General features: G+C 39.2%; 1 pseudogene; it reads right to left on the reverse strand.

Moving 5' to 3' along the window:
• The window catches only part of LOC118854715, a 58,493-nt pseudogene extending 48,590 nt beyond the window's left edge, over positions 1–9,903 (reverse strand).
• Positions 9,904–10,495: the final 592 nt, after the last annotated feature.

A 10,495-nucleotide genomic window follows, 5' to 3' on the forward strand; every position in this document is an offset into this window, starting at 1 on the left:
GACTTTTAAGTGCCCTGCCCAGGGTCACACTGCCTATGTCAGAGAAAGGATTAGAATACACATCTCCTAATAGCAAGTCTTATATTCTGGCTACCTCTTTCGAAATCACTTTGAATTTCTTCATTCTTCTGTTACTTAACCATTTCCCCAAACAAACCTCCCAAATATATCATTTGGTTTTTGGAATGGAAGGAAAAGAGCAACATTAGTTTTCACTCGGGCTAAGTTCTACCATTTCTTAATCCACTCCCTAAGTTACTATTGAACAGCTTTAAAGATAAATAAATAACTTCTTTCTTTGGCTGATTGTTTGGTTTTCCATATTTATTTTCAAGGCTGTATCTCTCTTCAGAGCTCTAGGATCAATTTCTCCTCTATTAGCACATTTTAAATGTTGACAGGACATAACTTAACTTTCATTTCCTTCTTTGGGTATTTAGAAGTCTTACACTTTTCAAAAGTGACTCAGGGTTTTCTGGATTTCACAAGATGTTTCCTCATGTATAAAATAAGGAGATTGGATTAGATGAGCTCAAAAATTCCATCTGGGTCTAAGTTTATGACCCCATGATCTTCACAAATACTCCTAAGAAATTACTTTGATTTTCATATGTGCTTTTCCATTAAGAGACTGGGAAAAAATGATAACTAACCCTGAAAAAAAGTACAGGATTTAGAATCAGAAGATCTATACTCAAGATGCAATTCTGCCACTTGGATACTCTGACCTTGGGCAAATCACTCCATTTCCCTAGATTTCAGTTTCCTTATCTACAAAATAAAGAGTTTGGGTTTGCTCATCTCTAACTAAGCCCCCACCCAGCTCTCTGACATTCTCTGATTCTATGAAATAAGTGGAAACACCATTATAAGATCTATCGATCAATCAATTAATGAGCGTTTATTTAGCACCTACCACATGCCAGGCTCTTTGCTAGGCAGCAAGTCTGCAAAGACAAAAATGGAGCAAGCTATAACTTCAAAAACAGTCTATTCTATTGGGAAGGACAACATGTCCATACTTAGGTATATTTATATGATAAGATACATACCAAAAAAAAAGATATATACCCCCCAAAATGCACAGTAACTTGGAGGTAGAAAAAGGCACTGGTGGCTATAAGAATCAGAAAAAACTTATTATATATGGTGGTAGTTAAGCTGAACTTTGAAGGAAAGTCAAGAATTCTGAGAACTAGGTCACAGATTTAGAGCTGAAAAGAATCTCAGATGTCAACTAGCCAAAATTGTGTAAGTGAGAAGATCTGGGTTCAGAGATTCTGTTGTTTGACCTGCATCACACAACTATGTATCTGAGGCCAGATGTTAACCCAGGTCTCTTTTGGGTCTGGTGCAATCTCTTTCTACTCTATTGCTCCTTTATAAGGTTCATCCAGGTTAGATGACTCTAAAAACTCAGTCAGTTAAACTGTATATGGTCACAGAAAAGAAACAAAAAATTAGTAGCCTCAGGGAACAAGGTGCCTCAGTGGAGAGAACACCGGGCCTGGAGTCTGGAGCACAACTTCAAATCTTAACTCAAACACTTACTAGCTGTGTGATTTTGGGCAAGTTACTTAATAATCTCTGTGAGTCACTCTAAGTGAGTACATGAAAAGGCCTTAGCCTAAAAGGGCCAGGGTCTCCCATTGCATCCTGGGTCACCTCCGGTCATCCTGATGAATATCTGGTCACTGGACCTGGATGGCTCTGGAAGAGAAAGTGAGGCTGGTGACCTTGCACAGCACTCCCTCATTCAAATCAAAGTCAACTGCAAGTCATCATTTCCCTGATGCCATGGTCCATTTTGAAAATGAAAGACAAATACAACCTATAATAATCTCTGTATTCCTCAGTTGCCTCAACTGTAAAATAGAGCTAATATCACCTTCCATGGTTGTTGTGAGGCTTACAGGAGATAATATTTATAAAATGCTTAGCCTAATGCCTGGCATATAATTGGTGCCTAATAAATGCTTGTTTCCTTCCTTCCTTCTTTCTTTTCTTCTTTTCTCCCCTCCCTCCTTTCTTCCTTCATTCCTCAATCTATTTTTAGTTCTCCCAAGGGTAGCTTTCATCCAGTAGCACAGAAGGATGTTCTCTTTCTGTGGTGCATGCAATCCAAGAGATGATAACTTTAGAAGCTGAGCTTGAGTTGACCTAAGTGGTCTCTAGGGAAAGGGACAATATTCTGGGTGTTCCTCTGATACTTTTACCTTGGGACATTTGGGATGCTTTGGGCTAGGGACCTGCCTGGCTTACAAGATTCATACAAATGCACAGCTCTGTCAATGAGTTTTCCATCAAGTTTCATGGCATGAAAGTCTGGCCTCCTGTTGAAAATGACCAAGACCTAGTGGCTGGTGCTTACACTAAGTGCATGGAGAAGCAAGTGGTTTGGGAAAGAAAAGGCTGAATAATATCGTCTATTATATTCCATAATTTCCTCTTCTAAAAAATAAATATGTCACTTTATCACCAGTGTATTTGTTCATCGAAAAGAAGAACTCACACGGTTGATATTCTTTGCTTTAAAAAAAAGGAACATTGAAAAATGTGCTTCATGTAAAGATACCCACAGGAATGTGATAAGGCTTGGGTTTCTCACACTTCATTATCTGTACAATTGTCCTTACAACTCGACTGGGGGGTGTGGGGTGTCAGGCTGCTGAGATTCTTCCCTATATCTCCCTTCACTTTCAGCCTCCAAACAGGTAAAAACATTTTCCGGATTCTAGAAAATTTCTACGCAACAGTTGTGATAGGGTCTTCTGCATCTCCACTCCTCCTTTCAGTTCCTTTTTTTCTTGGGACACAGTGCCCCTTGAGGTGGCACTTCTGCCCGGGCCTGAATTTGCCAATATGTATTCCACACTGCAAACCAACATTTCACCTCTGATCAAGCTCGATCTGTCCAGACTCATCTTTCCTGTACTCCATCCCTGCAGGACTCTGCTAGGCTAGTCCTAATTTATAGTAAGATGTTAATGGTTCAAAGTGGCTGTCAGGAAGTGCACTGCAGAGTGGGGAGGGCAGAGGGAGTGAGGGGTAAAAACAAGCATGGAAGCGTCTGTTATATGCCTGGTACAGTGCTAAGCATTCTATAAATATCTCTGTTGATCTTTACAACTGTGGGAGGTAAGTACTCTTATTATCTGCCCATTTTGCAGATGAGGAAGTTGAGGCAAACAGGGGTTGAGTGACTTGCCCGAGGTCACACCGCCTGTAAGTGATCAAATCCAGATTTGAACTCAGGTTTTCCTGTCTCCTGTCCGAGGGCTCTATTCACCGAGCCAGCTAGCTGTAGGTAGTTTTTTTTTTTTTCATTAGCCTGGGGTAGTTGTTCCAGTCATAGTTCTGGCTGCTGTAGAAATGATTAATGAGGAGAGGACTTCGCATCATGAGATCATAGATTTAAGACTAGAAGAAACATGAGATTCTTAATCACTTTTTTTTCTGTTGTAAACTCCTTTGGCAGTCTGGTGAAGCCTGTGGCCCTCGTCTCAGAAAACTGCTTTTAAATGACTAAAATACAGCACATAGTAATACAGTAGAAGCCAATTATTTTGAAATCCAGTTATCAATGTAATAAAATAAGTTCGGGGACCCCCAAGTTAAGAATCGTGGCTCTGGTTCAATGTCATTTTACAGAGCATTATCTAGCAGTGGGAGGAGATTGGAAAAGGTCTCCTGTAGCAGGTGGGATTTGAGATGAGGCCTGAAGGAATTCAGGGAATCAAGAAGGTGAAGATGAGGAGGGAGAACATTCCAGGCTTGGAGGATTGCCATTGAAAAGACAGAACGGGAAGATGGAATGACATGGCAGCCTTTCCCACCCCCTTGGCTAATTACTTTCTTTTTTAAAAAAAAATTAATTTATTTATTTTTATTTTTCAATATTCAGTTCCACAAGCTTTTGAGTTTTAAATTTTCTCCACCACCCTGCCCTCCCCTTTCCCCAAGATGGCATGCAATCTGATAGAGGCTCTACATATACATTCAAATTAGACCTACTTTCACATTATTAATGTGAAATTAGAACCAATGGGATAAACAACAAGAAAGAAGAAACAAAACAAAACAAAACAGAGAGAGCAAATAGTATGCTTTCATCTGCATTCAGAGTCCATACTTCTTTCTCTGGATATGAATGGCATTTTCCATCATGAGCCTTTTGGAGTTGTCTTAGAACCTTGCATTGCTGGGAATAGCTACGTCTATCAAAGGCAGTCATCACATAACGTGGCTGTAACTGTGTACAATGTTCTCCTGGTTCTGCTCACTCCACTCAGCATCAGTTCCTATAAGTCTTTCCAGGTTTTTCTGAAGTCCTCCTGCTCATCATTTCTTAGAGTACAATAGTACTCCATTACATTCATATACCACAACTTGTTCAGCCATTCCCCAATTAATGGGCATCCCCTCAATTTCCAATTCTTTGCTATAAATATTTTGTACATGTGGGTTCTTTTCCAATTTTTATGATCTCTTTGAGATATAGCCCTAGAAGTGGTTTTGGTTTTGCTAGATCAAAGGGTATGTACATTTTTATAGCCATTTGGGCATAGCTCCAAATTGCTTACCAAAATGGTTGGATCAGTTCACAACTTCACCAACAATGCATTAGTGTTCCAATTTTCCCACATCTTCTCTAGCATTTATAATTTTCCTGTTTTGTCTTGTTAACTTATGCTGTACGTAGCTTGCTCTGTTTACTTGCACATTGCTCCCATCTCCCATTAGATTGTAAGCTCGTTGAGGACAGGGACTGCCTTTTGCCTTTTTTGTCACCCCAGCACTTAGCACAGTGTCTGGAACATAGGAGGTGTTTAATAAATGTTTACTGATTGATATTTAAGGAAAAACCTTAAGGCCAATGTTGTTAGATCATAAAATATATGGAGGGAGGAAAAGTGTAAAAGATTAGAAAGGGTCCAGGTGGTGAAGGGCTTTCAAAATGCTATGTCATCTGATTCTTGTGAAAAACTTGTGAGGTTGGTGCAATTAATACTATAGATGAGGAAATGGTGCCTAGTAGAGTCTATGACTTGCCCAGGATCACACAGCTCATGAGTGTCCCAGGCAGGACTCAAACTCAGATTTTCCTAACTCCAGATCTAGTTCTCCATCTGCCCACTACACCACTCAACTGCCTCTCTACATAACCTGCATTCATGAAAATGACAACATTTAGAAAGTAAACCATATAAGCCTGGCACAAAGACAGCTGCCAATCCATCAGAGTTGAGGGTATGAAGAGCATCAGTGTTCTGAGAGGGATAGAAAGGAATAGAAAGGGATAGAAAGATTTTCTATGAAATTCTGCACCAAATATTGGTTATTTCTCAGGATATCTGAAATAGTCCAAAACATTCCTCTGCTTCTCTGGACTTAGTTATTCTTGTGAGTGGCATTATGCTCCAGCACACTCCTCCCCTTCTCTTTTCTTTAACCTTCTATATCTGGAACCTTCTTGGGTCCTATGCTGACAGACAGTTCCTTGTCTTTCATCAGAAGGGAGAACCAATAAAACCTATCTGCTAGGTACCTTGCCCCTTGCTATAGAACCTCTGGCTCTGACCCCAACTTCTGAGCTGTCTTGTTTTGTGGCATAGGAACCAGGAATTCACATACTATATTAGAAGAAATGAGGAGAATTGGGAGTAGCCTGAATGCCAAGTCTGGAAGGTGCCTCTCAGAGCATCTTTCCCCCTCTTCCTCCTGCTGATCATCTCACTGGCCCAATGATATCTTTCTTTTTAAAAAATGTATTTTGTTTTCAATTCATGGAACCAAATAAGCATTTCCACAATACAGTAGAATAAAAAAAAAGTTGATTGCCCTTGAAATTGCAAATCTACCACATACAACTTGCTATTCCCTCCAAATATACAACAAAGTTATCATATAAATTTCTTTTCTCTTCCCCCTCCACCCTAGAGATGGCTACCATTAGATACAAATAGGTATATATAATATGTATATGTATGTTCATATGTATATATGTATGTATGTGTACATGTATTACACACATGTGCATGTGTGTAAATATATGTAAAATTACTCTATACGTACTTTATCAGTTCTTTCTCTGAATACAGATAGCTTCTCTCTTCATATGTCCTTGATTTATAATTTGTGCATTCATAATAGTCAAAATGACTCAAAGTCATTCTTGAAACAATATTGCCATTATTCTTTGCAATGTCCTCTTGGTTCTGCTCACTTCACTCTTCATCATTTCACAAGACCTAGCAGCAATGATACCCTTCTCCTGGCTGAGCTACAGATTTATCCTGGCCCCTCATGTAGCTAGAATGCAGTTGTACCCTTGTCTTTCCAGGTATTACAATTCATATCTGTGCTTTATACTGAATCCTTCTTCCTTTGCTGCCTTCTTCATGCCCCTAGATTTCTCAAATTAAGCTTTATGCCTTCCCTTGTACGAGTAAAGGTGCATATGTAATAAATAAAGGCATTTTATTTTCTTATCACGCACTGATTTGCTTCTCCTGTGAATATCTCTAGGGTTCCAAACTGTCTACAGACTAGAACAGAGAAATCACTATCTGGGCACTCATGCACATGATGGACTTTAATCTGGTTGTGTAAGGACCTAAATCAGATTTCAGAGATGATGGGATTTTTTTTTCCTTTATGAGAGACAGAAAGCAGTGAATAAAAAGGTCTAATTTAGAAAGTATAACTGAGTTGATGTTCTCTGGATCCTAGTCCACCACCTCTGCGGGAAACTTAGTCATTTAAACTAAGACTCCTTTTTACCACCAGGAGAAATTTGACACACTTATACACATAGAAGGAAATGAAATAGCCTTCAAAGTCTTAGCTTTGCAAACCTCAAATGACAAACACTACAGAAACCAATGGTAACAAATGAGGTGAGTCAGAGCACCATCCCTATCACTAGAAATATGGGCTAGAAATGCCCTGGCACGAGGCATAGCACTAAATGACTGGCAAGTCATTACCTGTAGCTGACTCCATTTTCATGTTTGATTAATGGCCTTCATTATTGCAGTAACAGACAACAAAATGTACTCTGTTCATGAAGTTGCAGGAGGCTTTTTTTTTCTCCCCTTGCCTAGTGAAAGAAATAATTGGATTAGTTGGTAAAAGCTTCTCATATTCATTTGTGTTATGATAGTTAGAAAGGATAATAAGGCAATACAAATCTTGAGAATACCTCTGATTCGCACCTTAGAGAAGGCAGATTCAAGATGGCAGAGTGAGACTAGCTTTTTTGCCAAGCTCTCTCAACCTACCCCTCCACAGCAACTTAAAAAACCATGCCAACCAAATTTTGGTTACAGAAGCCAGAAAAAAAGTTACAGTGAGTCATTTTTCCAGCCCAGGGCAGCTTAAAAAGACAGGAAGAAAGTTTTTTTTAGACACTGGGGTGGGAGCTGGGAGGAGCATGGCAGAAGAAGTGGCACTGATTGTGGGCTTTAGAGGAAGGGGTGGCAGCAGCCGAAGGACTGGGAGCACCCAGAACCCAGAGACAGTAAGTAGACTGCACGCCTGATCAGAGAGTCCAAGGGACCTCTGTGCCAGCACTGGGCACAAGATCAAGTGCCATTGGGCATCTCTGTTACCCATTACCCAGTTCCAGGACAGAGGAGAGCAGTTGTGGTCAAGGGGAAGCTGAAGTCCTACCTGGGCAAGGATGGGAACATAGATCAACAAGAATTTCTAGAAGAATTAAAAAAAGATTTTTTTAAAAAAGAGCAAAAAATAATGTTAACCAAATAAGAGTCCTAGATGAAAAATTGGGAAAAGAAATGAGAGCAATGCAAGGAAATTATGAAGAAAATTAAAAACTTGGTCAAAAGAGGCACAAAAATACTGAAGAAAATAACTCCTTAAAAATCAGAATTGGCTATATGGTAAAAGAGGTACAAAACTTCACTGAAAAAAATAACTCCTTAAAAATTAAAATTAGTCAAGTGAAGCTAATGACTCCATAAGACATCAAAAAATTTAAAAAAAAAAGTCAAAAGACTAAAAAAAATAGAAGACAATGTGAAATAAATATGTCATAGGAAAAACAACATGTAGAGCCCATATCAAGTTGCTTGCCATCTCAGGAAGGGATGAAAGAAAGGGAGAAAATGTGGAACTGGGAACTTTTAAAAAGTGAATGTTAAAAATTGTTTTTACATGTAATTGGAAAAAATAAAATATTATTCAAAAAAAAAAGAAAGAAAAACAACTGACCTAGAAAATCGATTAAGGGGAGATAATTGCAGAATTATTGGACTACCTGAAAGCTATGATCAAATAAAAAAAAAGAACCTAGACATTATATTTTAAGAAATTATAAAAGAAAACTACTATGACACCTTGGAAGCAGAGGACAAAGTAGAAATTAAAAGGACCTCAATCACCTCCCAGGTCATCCCAAAATAAAAATTCCCAGGAATGTCATAACCAAAATCCAGAGGTCCCAGGCCAAGGAGAAAATATTATATAATTATATCCTTAAAGCAGTATCTTACTTTAGGTCATTTACTGTTGTAAATACGAATGAGCCTTTAGACTCTACATACACCTAAGGTTATCTGAAATAGTCAAATATTTGAACTAGGTGCTGCCGTTTATTACCTTTGGGAAAATCACTTAATTTCTTTGAGCCTCAGTTTCCTCATCTATAAAATCAGGGTGTTGGACTAGATGGACTCTAAGTTCCCTTCCACCTCTAGATCTATGATTCTATCCTCCTATATTTGACAATGTACGAAGCATATTTAAATGCAGTTATTGTGTATAAATATACTAATGAAAGGACCCTCTCTGCTTTAACTACATTCATTATTAAATGGCCGTGTGTGTTGTATTGGTTAATAGGTAATTCCTCCATTTGTACTGAATGAATGGATACTGTTAGTATGCCCTATAAGCCAAGATATAATAATAATAGCTAGCATTTATATAACATTTTAAGGTTTGCAAATCACCTTTACATAACTTAGCTGATAGGTATGAAAAGAGCCTTTTTCTAGAGGGCTGGACCTGAATTGTTCTTTTTTAGCATTAATTAGGCTTCTTCCTACACTATTGACTTATCTTCAGCAGGAACTGTCACTCCATTTTCCTCTTATCAACAGACTCTAACATCATCACCTGCTCCTGCTTGATCTCCTCAAAAGTAAACAAGAATTATTTCACAAGGAAGTGCTTCTGATAAGAAGATAAATCATATGTTAAGGTGGCAAGATATGATTAAAATAAATGGTTATTCATAGAGGAAAAGAGGGCTTTGGCTAAGCCTACAGATATTAGGGGCAACATCTACCAGCAAGCATGGCATTTGGGGCTTTGTTTGCCTGTTACACTTGCCTTAGCCTAAGATCTAATAATTCATCTGAAAAAAAAATAAGCTTAGAATGAAAATATTCCATTTCCCCCTCCCACCCTCCCATGCAGTAGAATTACAAGTAAACTGGGATTATGCTTCCAGGAAATTTGTTTCAAGTGACAGAAGGATCATTGGACTTGGAGACACAGAATCGTAAATACGCAGCTAGAAGGGACCTTGAAGGTAATGGAATCTAACCCTCTCATTTTATGGGTGAGGAAATTAAGCAACAGATAGCACTTTGCCCAAGGTCACACAGCGAATAAGGGTCTGAGGAGGGATTTAAACCTAGATCCTCCTTGCTCCAAGTCCAGCAACCATACAAATCCCAGCTCCAACACTTACTATTTAGGAGACGTTTGTACAACATACCAGATGTTCCTAGGGTTTTGTTGCTGCTGCTTGTTGCTGGCAGTGGTGATGGCAGTGGCGCTGGTGGTGGTGGTGGAGGTGGCGGTGGTGGCAGTGCTGGCGGCCACAGCAGTGGTGGTGGTGGTAATGGTTTTTAGAGGAGGGAAAGTGGACATGTGACTTCATCAATTGAGTATTCCCAGTAAAGAAAACTTCTACTAATGCATATCAGCATACAATTCTGCAATTTATAGGTTTGGTATATGCCTGAGGTACTGATAACTGACTTGCTGTGAGTCATATGGCTAATATGTGTCAGTAGCACAAACTTGAACCTAAGTCTTCCTCACTCCAAGATCTGTTCACTGTACATACTCTCTCTTGGGTGCTGAGGGTACAAATTGTTGTTGTAAAATTCCATAACCTCCTTTATAATCATATTCCAGAATATGTTAATCTGCCCTTAGAAATTTATTCCTTATTCCGTAATCCTGTAGTTTATGCACAAGAAAACCCACCCACACCTGAAGCTCAAAAATAAATAAATAAACACATGAATGAAAAAAGAAAAGAGGGAGAGAAGGAGGGAGGAAAGAAGGAAAGAAGGAAGGAAGGAAGAAAGGAAGGAGGGAAGGAGGGAGGGAGGAGGGAAGCAAGGAAGGAAGGAAGGAAGGAAGGAAGGAAGGAAGGAAGGAAGGGAGGGAAGAGGGAAGGAGGGAGGAGAGAAGGAGGGAAGGAGGGAAGGAGGAAGGGAAGGAGGGAGAGAAC

The sequence above is a fragment of the Trichosurus vulpecula genome, chromosome 6 (genome assembly GCF_011100635.1).
Source record: "Trichosurus vulpecula isolate mTriVul1 chromosome 6, mTriVul1.pri, whole genome shotgun sequence".
In the NCBI taxonomy this organism is placed as follows: domain Eukaryota; kingdom Metazoa; phylum Chordata; class Mammalia; order Diprotodontia; family Phalangeridae; genus Trichosurus; species Trichosurus vulpecula.